Raw genomic sequence first — 13617 nt, forward strand, 5'->3', positions numbered from 1 at the left:
ATGCAGACTCGACGGGCTGAATGGCCTCATTCTGCACTGCAGGGATTCTATGGAATAATGGCAGCAGATGCATGGGAACACTACCACCTGCAAATTCCCCTCAAAATCATAATGTCATTACTTGGAGATCTATCGGCACAGGCTCAAAATCTTGAAACTCCCTTCTTAGTAGCACTATGGGAGCACCTTTATCGCACAGGGTCCAGTGGTTAACAAGGTGAAAGCCCATCACCACCTTTGCAGAGGTATCTGTGGATGCCAAATAAATTCTGCCCATGTAGTGATGCCCATAGAGCGAGAATAAATCTTAAAGCAATGTTGTGGGAAGATAAGAAGGGATAATTACAACAACCGCCTTATTTTACACCTAAAGACTTGTGCATACTTCTCGCCACTTCAAGCAGTGCACATGCCAGGGTTAAAAACTGTTTCAGTTCTTTAGAGACACCTTGGAGACCTTTTAAAACAGTTTTGTGAATAGTATTGAATAACCGTCATCAATCAAAGAGAAATAGAATTGGTGAGCTGGAGCGATTGGTTCAAGAATTCTGATGAGTTGCTATTTGTCAAATATTCATTCTGTAGCTCCCATTGATCTGGAACGGTTTGTAAGAGTGAATATTTTTGGCTGTGTTTATGAAATGAAAGATGCCCGAGGTGTGTCAGCTTCGGCGATAGTTTTGTCTACAGGTTCATTTTGTCTTGGCTATTGTTCTGTGAATTCACTTGGTTGCAACTGCTCCCGAATATAGATTTGAGGAAAGGGGAACTAGATTTTAAATATCTTTTCTGTCCTAGTTCTCTGCCACTAGGTGTCACAATTGCCCTGTTGGTCGACCTTGATTTCACCAGGAACAAATGAGCGCTTCGACAAGCCTTTTGGAATGGCTGGCACCTAGTGACTGTGTATGATTTGTGCCCAGAGGAACAGGACAGGACGTCACTTAGGGAGAACCTTTCTCAGCATCCATTAGGCTGCTGTTACGTTGATTTGAATTAAACAATTTGCCAAACTCTGTCGCTCTTTCAGGCAGATTATGATCCACCATTTACAATGGAAGGCATCATACTCTAGAGGGTGGGGGGGGGGGGGGGGGGGAAGGGGGGGTGCAGGGGGAGGTAGCCCTTGAGGAAACCCCACAAATGAAACACATCTTTTTAAAAAAAAATGTTTTAAAACATTTTTTTCCAATTAAGGAGCAATGTAGCATGGCCAATCCATCTACCCTGAACATCTTTGGATTGTGGGGGTGAGACCCAAGCAGACACGGGGAGAATGTGTAAACACCACACGGACAGTGACTCGGGGCCCAGGTTCGAACCTGGGACCTCGGCGCCGTGAAGCAGCAGTGCTAACCATTGTGCCACCGTGCTGCCCTTAGCTTTTCTTTTCTGACCAATCGCAGGCCACACTTTAGTGTGGGTTCCCGCTTGCAGCTCCAGATCACACAAACACCTCAAAAGTACTTTGCAATTTTAAAAAATCTCTCATATTTGGTTTACCAGTGCTTATAGATATGAGGAAGTGTTTGACATTATCCACACTGATTGCAACCTTAGTTAGGCATCAGATTATTGTCTTACTGCTGTAGTACTTGCCTTCAGTTTGCAAACTTACCAAAAGCGAAAGGCTTGTTCAATCTAATGAAGCACTTTTGTAATGTAGTCATTGTTATGAAGTAAGAACTGCAGCCAATCTGCACACAGTAAGATCCCACATGTAGCAATTTGCTAATCGCCCAGACAATCTGTTTGTTGAAGGATAAACTTCGGCCAGGACAGCGGGGATATCTCGCCCTGTTCCTCCTCAAATGGTGGTGTGGAATCTTTTATTTCAGTCTGAGAGGGCAGGTGGAACCTCAATTTAACAGTTCACCCAAAAGACGGCACCCTAGATAGTGCAGCACTCCCTTGGAGTGTGGGCTGTGGGTTCTTGAGTGGGGCTTGAATCTACAAACATCATGGCACTTGCGTTTTGAACCCAATAGCTTTGGTTAGAGTCATGCCTGTCATGAACTGGTTGCCTTATGTTTTCAAATTAAAACTTCATGTTGTAAAAGGTCAGAAAAGTGTATGATGACGGTGTATTTGAAAGGTGAGCTTATCGATTTTGAATTAAGATGTGTGGCTTCTTGATGGCATTTAATGACAGTACTGAATACAAAGCTGATTTCATAAACACCCAGGCATACTCCACTGAATATCAGATGAGCAAGTGACTTAATCCGATTAGTGCAGGTCACAATGGAAAATAACATGTATCATTAATAGGACAGCAGTCTCTGCCAGGTATTCATTTCGATTTGATGAAGGAAATGTTGAGGGGTTCGGGTCCGTCCTTTTCGTTGTCCACTAAAAATTTGCAAAGGTTTTGAACTCTCAGGATGTGGTGCAAATTGAACTACCATCGCATAGCTATAACCAGAGAACCAGTGTCAACCTTTGCATCCTTGCCATTAGTATTCTGTTTCGATGTCACTGGCTTTCGGAGCGCTGCTCCTTCCTCAGGTGAATGAAGAGGTATGTTCCAGAAACAAATATATAGACAGATTCAAAGATGCCAAACAATGCTTGGAATGCGAGCATTAGCAGGTGATTAAATCTTTACAGATCCAGAGATGGGGTAACCTCAGGTTAAAGAGGTGTGAATTGTACCAAGCCAGGACAGTTGGTAGGACTTCGCAGGCCAGATGGTGGGGGATGAATGTAATGCGACATGAATCCCAGGTCCCGGTTGAGGCCGCACTCATGTGTGCGGAACTTGGCTATAAGTTTCTGCTCGGCGATTCTGCGTTGTCGCGCGTCCTGAAGAACGCTTACCCGGAGATCAGAGGCTGAATGCCCTTGATTGCTGAAGTGTTCCCCGACATGGATACCACCATTACACGTGAGAACACCACCCACCAGGTACGCGGTACATACTCGTGCGACTCGGCCAACGTTGTCTACCTCATATGCTGCAGGAAAGGATGTCCCGAAGCGTGGTACATTGGCGAGACCATGCAGACGCTGCGACAACGAATGAACGGACATCGCGCGACAATCACCAGGCAGGAATGTTCCCTTCCAGTCGGGGAACACTTCAGCAATGAAGGGCATTCAGCCTCTGATCTCCGGGTAAGCGTTCTCCAAGGTGGCCTTCAGGACGCGCGACAACGCAGAATCACCGAGCAGAAACTTATAGCCAAGTTCCGCACACATGAGTGCGGCCTCAACCGGGACCTGGGATTCAAGTCGCATTACATTCATCCCCCACCATCTGGCCTGCGAAATCCTACCAACTGTCCTGGCTTGACACAATTCACACCTCTTTAACCTGAGGTTACCCCATCTCTGGATCTGTAAAGATTTAATCACCTGCTAATGCTCGCATTCCAAGCATTGTCTGGCAGCTTTGAGTTTGTCTATATATTTGTTTCTGGAACATACCTCTTCATTCACCTGAGGAAGGAGCAGCACTCCGAAAGCTAGTGACATCGAAACAAATCTGTTGGACTTTAACCTGGTGTTGTAAGACTTCGTACTGTGCTCACCCCAGTCCACCGCCGGCATCTCCACATCATTAGTATTCTGAACAAGTCATTAGGTTGTTTCTATCCAGAGCCTAGAGAATTGGTAAGATCTTACTTCAAGAATCTTTCTACTCAGATCTTACATTGAGATTTTCTTTCAAAAAACAACTGTACTTTCAGGGGAATTTACACTCCTATCTTTTTTGGACTGTGCACTTGCTCAATCTTGTAGAGAACCACTGCAGAGTAGAAACATGCTATTTTGACCCATGGATCTCACTATACCGCCCCAATCTAATCCCACTCTCCTCGCTCCCTGAACTGTTTAATATTCCTTATTGTAAAACACTGTAAAATGTGCAGTGTTATAGAGAACATGCTCATTATCTATATCATTAAGAAATCCATTTAGGTGCTCTGGGAACACCATTTGCAGCACATCCAATGTTAAGCAATTAGTGATGGGACAGGAGTCAGTGCCTGGCCCTCTGAAGGATATCTGTCAATGGATGATAGACAGTAAAAGTCAACTTTTCTCAAGTTAGAAACCAAGAACGTTCATTTATAATCATTGAGAGTTATAAGCCATTGAGACCAACCCTCCAGGATGTCGCGTGGCACGGCACTACCATCGTGCTAAATGGGTAAGATTCAAAACAGACCTAGCAGCTCAAAACAGGGCAACCAGGAGGCGCTGTTGGCCATCAGCAGCAGCAGAATTGTATACATCTCACAATCTGGAATCTCATTTCCCGGTATATCCCCCACTCTGCCATTACTATCAAACTGGGGATCAACCCTGGTACATCCCAGCATCCTCCCTCCAGCATCACTTATGTTATTTTTCAGTCAATTTGATTCTTTCCAAGTAATTTAAAAAAAAAATATTTTACTCATTTACGGGATGTGAGCCTCGCTGGCTAGGCCAGCATTTATTGCCCATCCCTAGTTGCCCTTCAGAAGATGGTGGTGAGTTGCCTTCTTGAACTGCTGCAATCCGTGAGGTGTAGGTACACACACTTTGCCGTTAGAGAGGGAGTTCCAGGATTTTGCCTGATATTTTGCCAGGAATTAGACTCATCATATAAAAACTATGGTTACAAGAGCAGGTCAGAGGCTTGGAATCCTGTGGTGAGTAACCCACCTCCTGACTCCTCAAAGCCTGTCCACCATCTATTGGGCACAAGTCAGGAGTGTGATGGAATACTCTCCACTTACCTGGATGAGTGCAGCTCCAACAACACTCACGAAGCAGCCCCGTTTTATTGGCACACCGCTTATCACCTGCAGCATTCACTCCCTCAACCACTGGTGTATGGTGGCAACATACAACATGTTGAAATGCCCTCCAAGATCTATACAGCAGCCAATCCTAAACTTTCATATTGGCTTTGGTAGCAATACCCACATTCTGAAGAATGATTTTTTAAAAATTCAGAAGGGTATTGCAAGATAATGTATTTTTTAAGTTGTTTCAAGTCACTGGTAGAATTTAATCATCTTGATATTTATCTTTACTATTACTGAACAATTATTGACTTGATACCTGTGGTACTATGTTTACAGGTTTTGTCTTTTAAACTATAATGCAAGATATTGCTGCTCCACATATTTTGCCTCTCCATTTGAATAGATGCAACAGTGTAACATGCGAGCATGTCTATTAATACTGATCTGTGGCGTATGAGAAAGTGTGCCTTGGTATTTGCCAAGGGTTCGTCTCCCAGATATATTTTGCTTATTTGCTATGCACAACATATCTGAAAATAGCAATTGCCTTGAAACCATGATCAAAGAGATCTCCTAGAAAGTTTCATGTTAGTAATGAAGGTTTGTTTTCAATGAAGGGAGGCAGAACCCCAGTGTTGGTGAGGAGCAACTTGTCATGGTCGGGTTCTTCAATCTTAGAGATATGCCTCAGAGAACACCTAATAATAATAATAATCTTTATTGTCACAAGTAGGCTTACATTAATATTGCAACGAAGTTACTGTGAAAAGCCCCTAGTCACCACATTCCGGCACCTATTCGGGTACACAGAGGGAGAATTCAGAATGTCCAAATTACTTAATAGCACGTCTTTCGGGACTTGTGGGAGGAAACCGGAGTGCCTGGGGGAAACTCACGGGGAGAACGTGCGGACTCCGCACAGACAGTGACCCAAGCCGGGAATCGAACCTGGGACTCTGGCGCTGTGAAGCCATAGTGCTAACCACTATGCTACAGCGCTGATCATAATGGGGTCCACCTTATAATGCTCCATAGACTTGAACAGAAGAGCTAAACCAAAGACAAGCCTTTCAGGTGCACTAAGGCAACAGGACAAGATGGCAAGGTAAAGACTGACGGTGACCCCTGCTGTGAATTTCCCGGTGGTGGAGGGTACGAACAATGGGGAAACCTGTTGACAGCAGTGGCACCAGAGGATTGGCCACCAATGAAGGGTTGCCTCTGCCGTGGGAGGTGGGGGGCAGGGAGCGGAAAATTTAAGTAATTTCTTTACACAAGTAATCAACAGCTGGATTAGGTTGAGGTGAGGGTACTGGGCACAGTTGAGAACCTTTTGGCTGCTATAACCTGGTAACATTGGTATTCTGAAATATGAGATCAGATGGAATGACGAGCCACCTTCATGTGAACTCCAACATGACCATCCTTGTAGAATGCTCTCCTTCATTAAACAATTTTGATTCAATTGCCAGTTGGTAATCTAAACTGTAGCTTGCTGATAAGTGGAGAACCCTAATTCTGGCGTTTAATGCTAATTTTGACAACTTTAACATCATTTAACTGGGTGGATTTTCAGAGCATGGAGCAGCGAGTTTGTCCCTTTTGATCCTCCTCCATTTCCTGGATCTCCTAGATTTGAACATGGTGATTGAAGGGAGTAACGGAGGGGAGGGGAGCTACTGCCCCAGTGACATGTCCAGACATGTTTTTGTGTCTGTGTGTGTGTCTTTGTTTTAAAAAAAATGAACATCAGGCCTCAGTAATGCTGATGCTGTCTTTGTTCAGAATGTTTCTCCCTTCCTCCCGATGCCCTCCGCACTCCACCTTCGTAGTATCCGGTGAGCTCTGCACACGGGGCCACGCTACAACTGGTTAGATTTTACTCACAAACAGAAATGCAAGACATTTCAAAAGTTCAGTACAGAATATCAGAAATATACAAAATATCAAAAAGTTTTACGATGGCAAAAGTGTGACAGGAATAATATGACACAATAATTGAGAGGCAAATAAATACAGGAAACACTGACACTGGCAAGGCCTTTAGAATTCATATGATAATGTGTTCCATCACATTGGGCCGTCCTTGCGAATAGCGGAAGGGCTAAACGATTATGTTTTGATGCGACCATCAATTCACTGAGAGACACGTTGAGAAGTAAACCGTGGTTTTAATTAGCTTACAACTGAGCTTGCCTGTGACCGATACAACAATGAATGCGGCCCCGCAGGTCAGCTGCCTTTATACTTCCTGTAAGAGGTGGAGCCATGGGCGAGCCAGTACATGCCCCGACATATCCCCCTGTGGGTGAAGCCGTACAATGGCCCATAGGTGGAGCCCACAGGGTTAAACACATAACGTAACATGATACAGCAGTAACATGATATCACAGTGCACTGGTGAATTAACAGTAGTTCCATTCACCACATTCACCCCCTGTTTAAAAAATGAAGTCCAGCGGGGGTGACGGGTTTACAGATTCAGTCAGTCTGGTGCCCGGATCGTATGTTGCAACCGCCGAAGCACTGGTGTTGCAGCCGTTTTGGGTGGTTGTGGAACTGGGCCCGGAGCAGGCACAAGCGTGGACTCCTGGAATGGCTCTTCCAGAGCTTCATTCCTGTGGACCGGTGCGGCGGGTGGGAGGGAGGGCGAGAACCATATCGGGGTAGGGGCGCTGAACATGGGAGGTTGGATAGGGGTAGGGGCGCTGAACATGGGAGGTTGGACGGGACCTAGTGTGGGGGATGCAGTAGTGGTCGTGGTGTCGGAGCCTGCAGGCGCCAGGTCCCGGAGGGAGACGGTATCCTGCAGGCCATCGGGGTGTCTGAAATACGCATAGTGTGGGTTGGAGTGCAGGAGCTGGACCCTCTCTATCAGGGGGTCGGTCTTATGGCTCCGACATGTTTTCGGAGGACTGGACCCGGTGTCATCAGCCAGGGCGGAAGTGAGGCCCCTGAGGTAGCTCCTCTAGGGAAAACAAACAAGCGGTCATGAGGGGTCTGGTTTGTGGCTGTGCAAAGGAGGGACCTAATAGAGTGGAGCGCATCGGGGAGGATCTCCTGCCAGTGAGAAACCGGGAGATTCCTGGACCGTAGGGTCAGTAGGATGGCCATCGTGTGCTCCCTCTCCACCTGCCCCTTTCCTCTGGGGTTATAGCTGGTAGTCCTGCTCGAGGCAATGCCCTTACTGAGCAGGTACTGACGCAGTTCGTCGCTCATGAACGACGAGCCCCTATCGCTGTGGACATAGCTGGGGAAACTGAACAGGGTGAAGACACTATGCAGGGCTTTGATGACTGTGGGAGTGGTCATATCAGGGCAGGGAATGGCGAACGGAAAACGGAAGAACTCGTCTATGATGTTCAGGAAGTACGTGTTGCGATTATTGGAGGGGAGGTGCCCTTTGAAATCGATACTAAGGCGTTCAAAGGGCCGGAATGCCTTTACCAGGTGAGCCTTATCTGGGCGATAGAAGTGCGGTTTACACTCCGCACAGATTTGGCAGTCTCTGGTTACAGCTTTGACCTCCTCGCTGGAGTATGGCAGGTTGTGGGCCTTGATGTAGTGGGCGAGCTGGGTGACCCCCGGGTGGCAGAGGTATCGTGGATAGCACGTAATCGGTCATCTTGTGCGCTGGCGCATGTGCCGCGGGACAGGGAATCTGGGGGCTCGTTGAGCTTCCCAGGACGATATACTATATCTTAGTTATAGGTGGAGAGTTCGATCCTCTCTTGTCATTCTTGATCTTGCCCCGCTGCGTATTGTCAAATATAAAGGCAACCGATCATTGGTCGGTGATGAGGGTAAACCGCCTCCCAGCGAGGTAGTGCCTCCAGTGCTGTACGGCTTCCACGATGGCTTGGGCTTCTTTTTCGACCGAGGAGTGTCGAATTTCAGAGGTGGTGAGGATGCGGGAAAAGAACGCTACCTGTCTGCCTGCTTGGTTGAGAGTGGCGGCGAGAGCGACCTCTGAGGCATCGCTCTCCACCTGGAAGGGGGCAGACTCGTCCACCGCGTGCATTGCAGTTTTGGCGATGTCCGCCTTGATGCAGTTGAAGGCCTGGCGAGCCTCGGCTGCCAGTGGAAAAATGGTGGCCTTAAATAGTGGGCGGGCTTTGTCCGCATACTGGGGGACCCACTGAGTGTATTAGGAGAAAAATCCAAGGCACCTCTTCAGGGCCTTGGGGCAGTGAGGGAGAGGGAATTGGAGGAGGAGGCGCATACGGTCAGGGTCGGGCCCTAGGATCCCGTTTTCCGCGACGTAGCCGGGGATGGCTAGCCTGGTTGTGCGGAAAACGCATTTCTCCTTGTTGCAGGTGAGGTTGAGTTTTTGGGCGGTTTGGAGAAATCGGTGGAGGTTGGCGTCGTGGTCCTGCTGATCATGGCCGCAGATGGTCACATTGTCCAAGTACGGAAACGTGGCCCACAGCCCGTACTGGTCCACCATTCAGTCCATTGCTCGTCGGAACACCAAAACCCCTTTTGTGACGCCAAAGGGGACTCGGAGGAAATGGAAAAGGCGGCCGTCTGCCTCAAACGCCGTGCAGTGGCGGTCCTCCGGGCGGATTGGGAGCTGGTGATATGCAGACTTCAGATCCACCGTAGAGAACACGCGGTAGTGCGTGATCTGATTTACCATGTCTGCAATCCGGGGAAGGGGGTACGCATCGAGTTGCGTAAAGCGGTTAATGGTCTGGCTGTAATCAACCATCATCCGGAACTTTTCCCCGGTCTTGACGACCACCACCTGAGCTCTCCAGAGGCTATTGCTGGCTTCTATGACCCCTTCCCGCAAGAGACGCTGGACCTCGGACCTAATGAACGTCCTGTCCTGCGTGCTATACCGCCTGCTTCTGGTGGCTACTGGCTTGCAATCGGCGGTGAGGTTCGCAGAGGGGAGGAGGGTCGATTTTTAGGGTCGCGAGGCTGCATATGGTGAGTGGGGGCAGAGGCCCCCCGAATTTAAGAGTTAGGCTCCTGAGGTAGCACTGAAAATCGAGTCCTAAGAGGAGAGGAGCGCAGAGGTCTGGGAGTACATATAGTTTAAAATTAACGTACTCAGCGCCCTGGATCGCTAGGGTTGCAGTAGTGCACCCTTGGATTTGCACCGAGTGCGGCCCAGAGGCGAGGGAGATAGTTTGTCACGTCGGGAATATTGGGAGCGAACAGCGTCTTACCATGTCCAGGTGAATGAAGCTCTCTGTGCTCCCGGAGTCGAAAAGGCAAGGTGTCTCATACCCGTTTACCCGGACGGCCATCATGGAGCTCCGGAGGTTCTTTGGTCGCAACTGGTTCAGGGTGACCGCGCTGAGCTGGGGGTAGCCGGCAGTGTGATCGGAGGTGCTGGGGCGGCCCTGCGATGGCTGCTGTCCATGTCGTTCGTACATCTCGGGCGGTGTAGCAGATGGCGGTCAAGATGGCGGCCCCCGTTGGTCAAGCGTGGCGGGCCGTGAGGACGATGGCGTCCAAGATGGCGGCCCCCATGGATCGCACGTGGCCGGCCGCGTGTGGGAGGATGGCCAAGATGGCGGCCCCCATGAGTTGCACGTGTTGTGCGGAGGTGGAGTCGGCAGACACGCTGCCACTTTGCGGGGTCTGCGGGCCTGTGGATCAGGTCTGTGAGTTCGAGATTTTAGACCTGGCCAGGCAGAACTTTGGGCTAGAGGTAACAGCTAAAGAACGGCTGGTAACCATCAATCTTTGCTTCAGTTCCTCACATTGCCTGAATCCTTTATCAGCTGTTACAAGTCTCAAATACAGATTGCCTGTAGGAATAATGGGCTGGATTCTCCGCAGCCCCGCGCCGAAATCGCGTTTGGCGCGGGGGCGGAGAATCAACTTTCCTGACGGAATCGGGTCCGGCGCCGCTCCGGCGATTCTCCGGGCCCTGAATATCTGCGCGTCCGGGAATTACACAGCGTGGCTGGGGGGCCATTGCCAGAGCCCCACCCAGATATACTCCGCTCCCGATTGGCTGAGTTCCCGATGGCGTGGAATTAGCATGGCATGGCCAGTCGGTACTCTCGCCTTGCAGCTGCGGACTCAGTCTGCGGCCGCCCTGGGGGGCGGGGGGGCTAGGCTCAGATCAGACCTGTCCGATGCAAAAGCATGCGGCCGATTGCGGGGGGGGGGGCCTTATTTCTTTATGTGGGTCCGCCGTCTGAGTCCGCCATGGCACTCAGCGCGGACCCGGAACCGGAGGTACGGGGGGCCGTATCCGCAACCGAAGCTGCGTGAAGCACTCTGGGCGCAATTCTCCACTCCCACGCCGGTTGGGAGAATCGCCTGGGCCTCCAATATTTCTGGGGACGCCGGTCCGACGCCCTCCCGCGATTCTCCCAAGCGGCGGGAACGGCCCGGTCGAGTTTCACGGGCTGCAGGCCGGACTATCGCCGGAGACACCGAAAATGGCGATTCTCCGGCACCCCCCGCTATTCTGAGGCCCGGATGGGCCGAGCGGCCAGGCCAAAACGGCGGGTTCCCCCCGGCGCCGTCCACACCTGGGGCGAAATTCTCCATTATCGGCGGAAAGTCCGCCGATCGGCGCAAAAAGCGGCGCAAATCCCACTTGCGTCACGTCATAAAAATGGGCCGATAGTCTGCGGCCCGAAATGGGCTAGCAGCGACGTAACGGGATCCGCGCTTGCGCAGTGGTTCACGCCGTGCAGCGTCATACGCGCTGCACGGCGTGACGGCTCATAAGGCCGCGCAGCTCCCCCCCACCCGACCGGAACAGCCGACCGCAACACCCGACTTGATGGCTGGCCGTCGCTCAGCCCCGAGGTTCGAGTCACGCGATGTGGAGGCGCTCCTGGACGCGGTGGAGCAGAGGAGGGACGCCCTGTATCCCGGGCACGGCCGCAGAGTTGCCCCACGCCACAGCCGGCGTCTGTGGAGGGAGGTGGCAGAGGCCGTCACCGCTGTGGCCCTAACACCACGGACAGGCACCCAGTGCCACAAGAAGGTGAACGACCTCGTCAGAGCAGGCAGGGTGAGCCTCCCCATATCCCCCATATCCCCCCTCCCCCAAATCCCCCCCTCCCCCATATCCCCCCCTCCCCCATATCCCCCCTCCCCATATCCCCCCTCCCCCATATCCCCCATATTCCCCCTCCCCCATTTCCCCCCTCCCCCATATCCCCCCTCCCCATATCCCCCCCTCCCCCATATCCCCCATATCCCCCCTCCCCCATATCCCCCATATCCCCCTCCCCCATATCCCCCATATTCCCCCCTCCCCCATGTCCCCCTCCCCCATATCCCCATATCCCCCCCTCCCCCATATCCCCCTCCCCCATATCCCCCTCCCCCATATTCCCCATATCCCCCCCTCCCCCATATCCCCCCTCCCCCATATTCCCCCCTCCCCCATATCCCCCCTCCCCCATATCCCCCATATCCCCCCTCCCCCATATCCCCCATATCCCCCCCTCCCCCATATCCCCAAGTGAATCCAGCCCTAACCTTAACACTGCCTAACACTGTTGCCTTTTACCCCTGCCACCACCCCCCCGCCCCCCCCCCAGGAGAAGCGCGCACACAACAATAGGGAGCATGTGAGGACTGGAGGAGGGCCCGCTGATGAGAGGCCACTGACCGTACACGAGGAAAGGGCCCTGGAACTGGCTGGCGGACCTGACGACCGGGAGGTTGCTGATGCAGAGGTCGGGGCCCCACGAGCAAGTGAGCCACCAACAGCCCGTCTCCATATCCCCCCTCCCCTATATCCCCCTCCCCCGTATCACCTGATCACTGCCTGATGTCTAACCATGCATGCTTCATTGTGTATCGCAGGACCAAACGTCCAGGCACCCATCCCCGCAGATGCAGACCGCCCGCAGGATGCCCCTCGGAGACCACAGGAGACGGAGAGACCCGCACCCTCCAGCATGCGACGCCCGCAGGATGCCCCTCGGAGACCACGGGAGACGGAGAGACCCGCACCCTCCAGCATGCGACGCCCGCAGGATGCCCCTCGGAGACCACGGGAGACGGAGAGACCCGCACCCTCCAGCATGCGACGCCCGCAGGATGCCCCTCGGAGACCACGGGAGACGGAGAGACCCGGACCCTCCAGCATGCGACGCCCGCAGGATGCCCCTCGCACACCACGGGAGACGGAGAGACCTGGAGCAACAGGGAGACGACACCCCCGTCACGTGCGGGAGCGAACACCCAGCGATGAGGGGGGCAGCCACAGGCCCCCGTCACATCCGAGCCAGGACACCACTACCCAGGACACCACTATCCAGGACACCCCTACCCGGGACACCACTACCCAGGACACCCCTACCCGGGACACCACGACCCGGGACAGCACTACCCAGGACACCCCTACCCGGGACACCACTACCCGGGACAGCACTACCCGGGACAGCACTACCCGGGACAGCACTACCCAGGACACCCCTACCCGGGAAGACGAAATACCGGACAGTGATTCAGAGTGGATGGGTGGAGACGAACCCCCACCCCAAAGTGCCATGGACTCAGAGTGGGACGAAGAGCACGACACAATGCCACTGCTGTCACCAACACCCTCCACCATCGCAGAAACACTCACCACGGTTGGGCACTTTAGTGATGAGGCGTCTGGTACACTCACTGGTGCGCACAACACAGCCGTCCCGGTACAGCAGGTGGAGGTAGGAGCAGCAGAGGGACCGGGCGGTCGGAGGGCAGCCCAGGCCAAGCGAACATCTGCCGCCCAGATGGATCCCGGGTTCCTGCAGTTACCACACCCACACATAGATCCGACACGGCAACCACCGACACGGAGACGAGCGAATAGGGTGACGGGTGGCTTGCGGCGGCTGCGGTCGCAGGTGGAGGAGTCCACCCGCGTCCAGGAGCTGGGAGTGGTCCCGGTCATGCG

Source organism: Scyliorhinus torazame, chromosome 16, assembly GCF_047496885.1.
Source record: "Scyliorhinus torazame isolate Kashiwa2021f chromosome 16, sScyTor2.1, whole genome shotgun sequence".
NCBI lineage: Eukaryota > Metazoa > Chordata > Chondrichthyes > Carcharhiniformes > Scyliorhinidae > Scyliorhinus > Scyliorhinus torazame.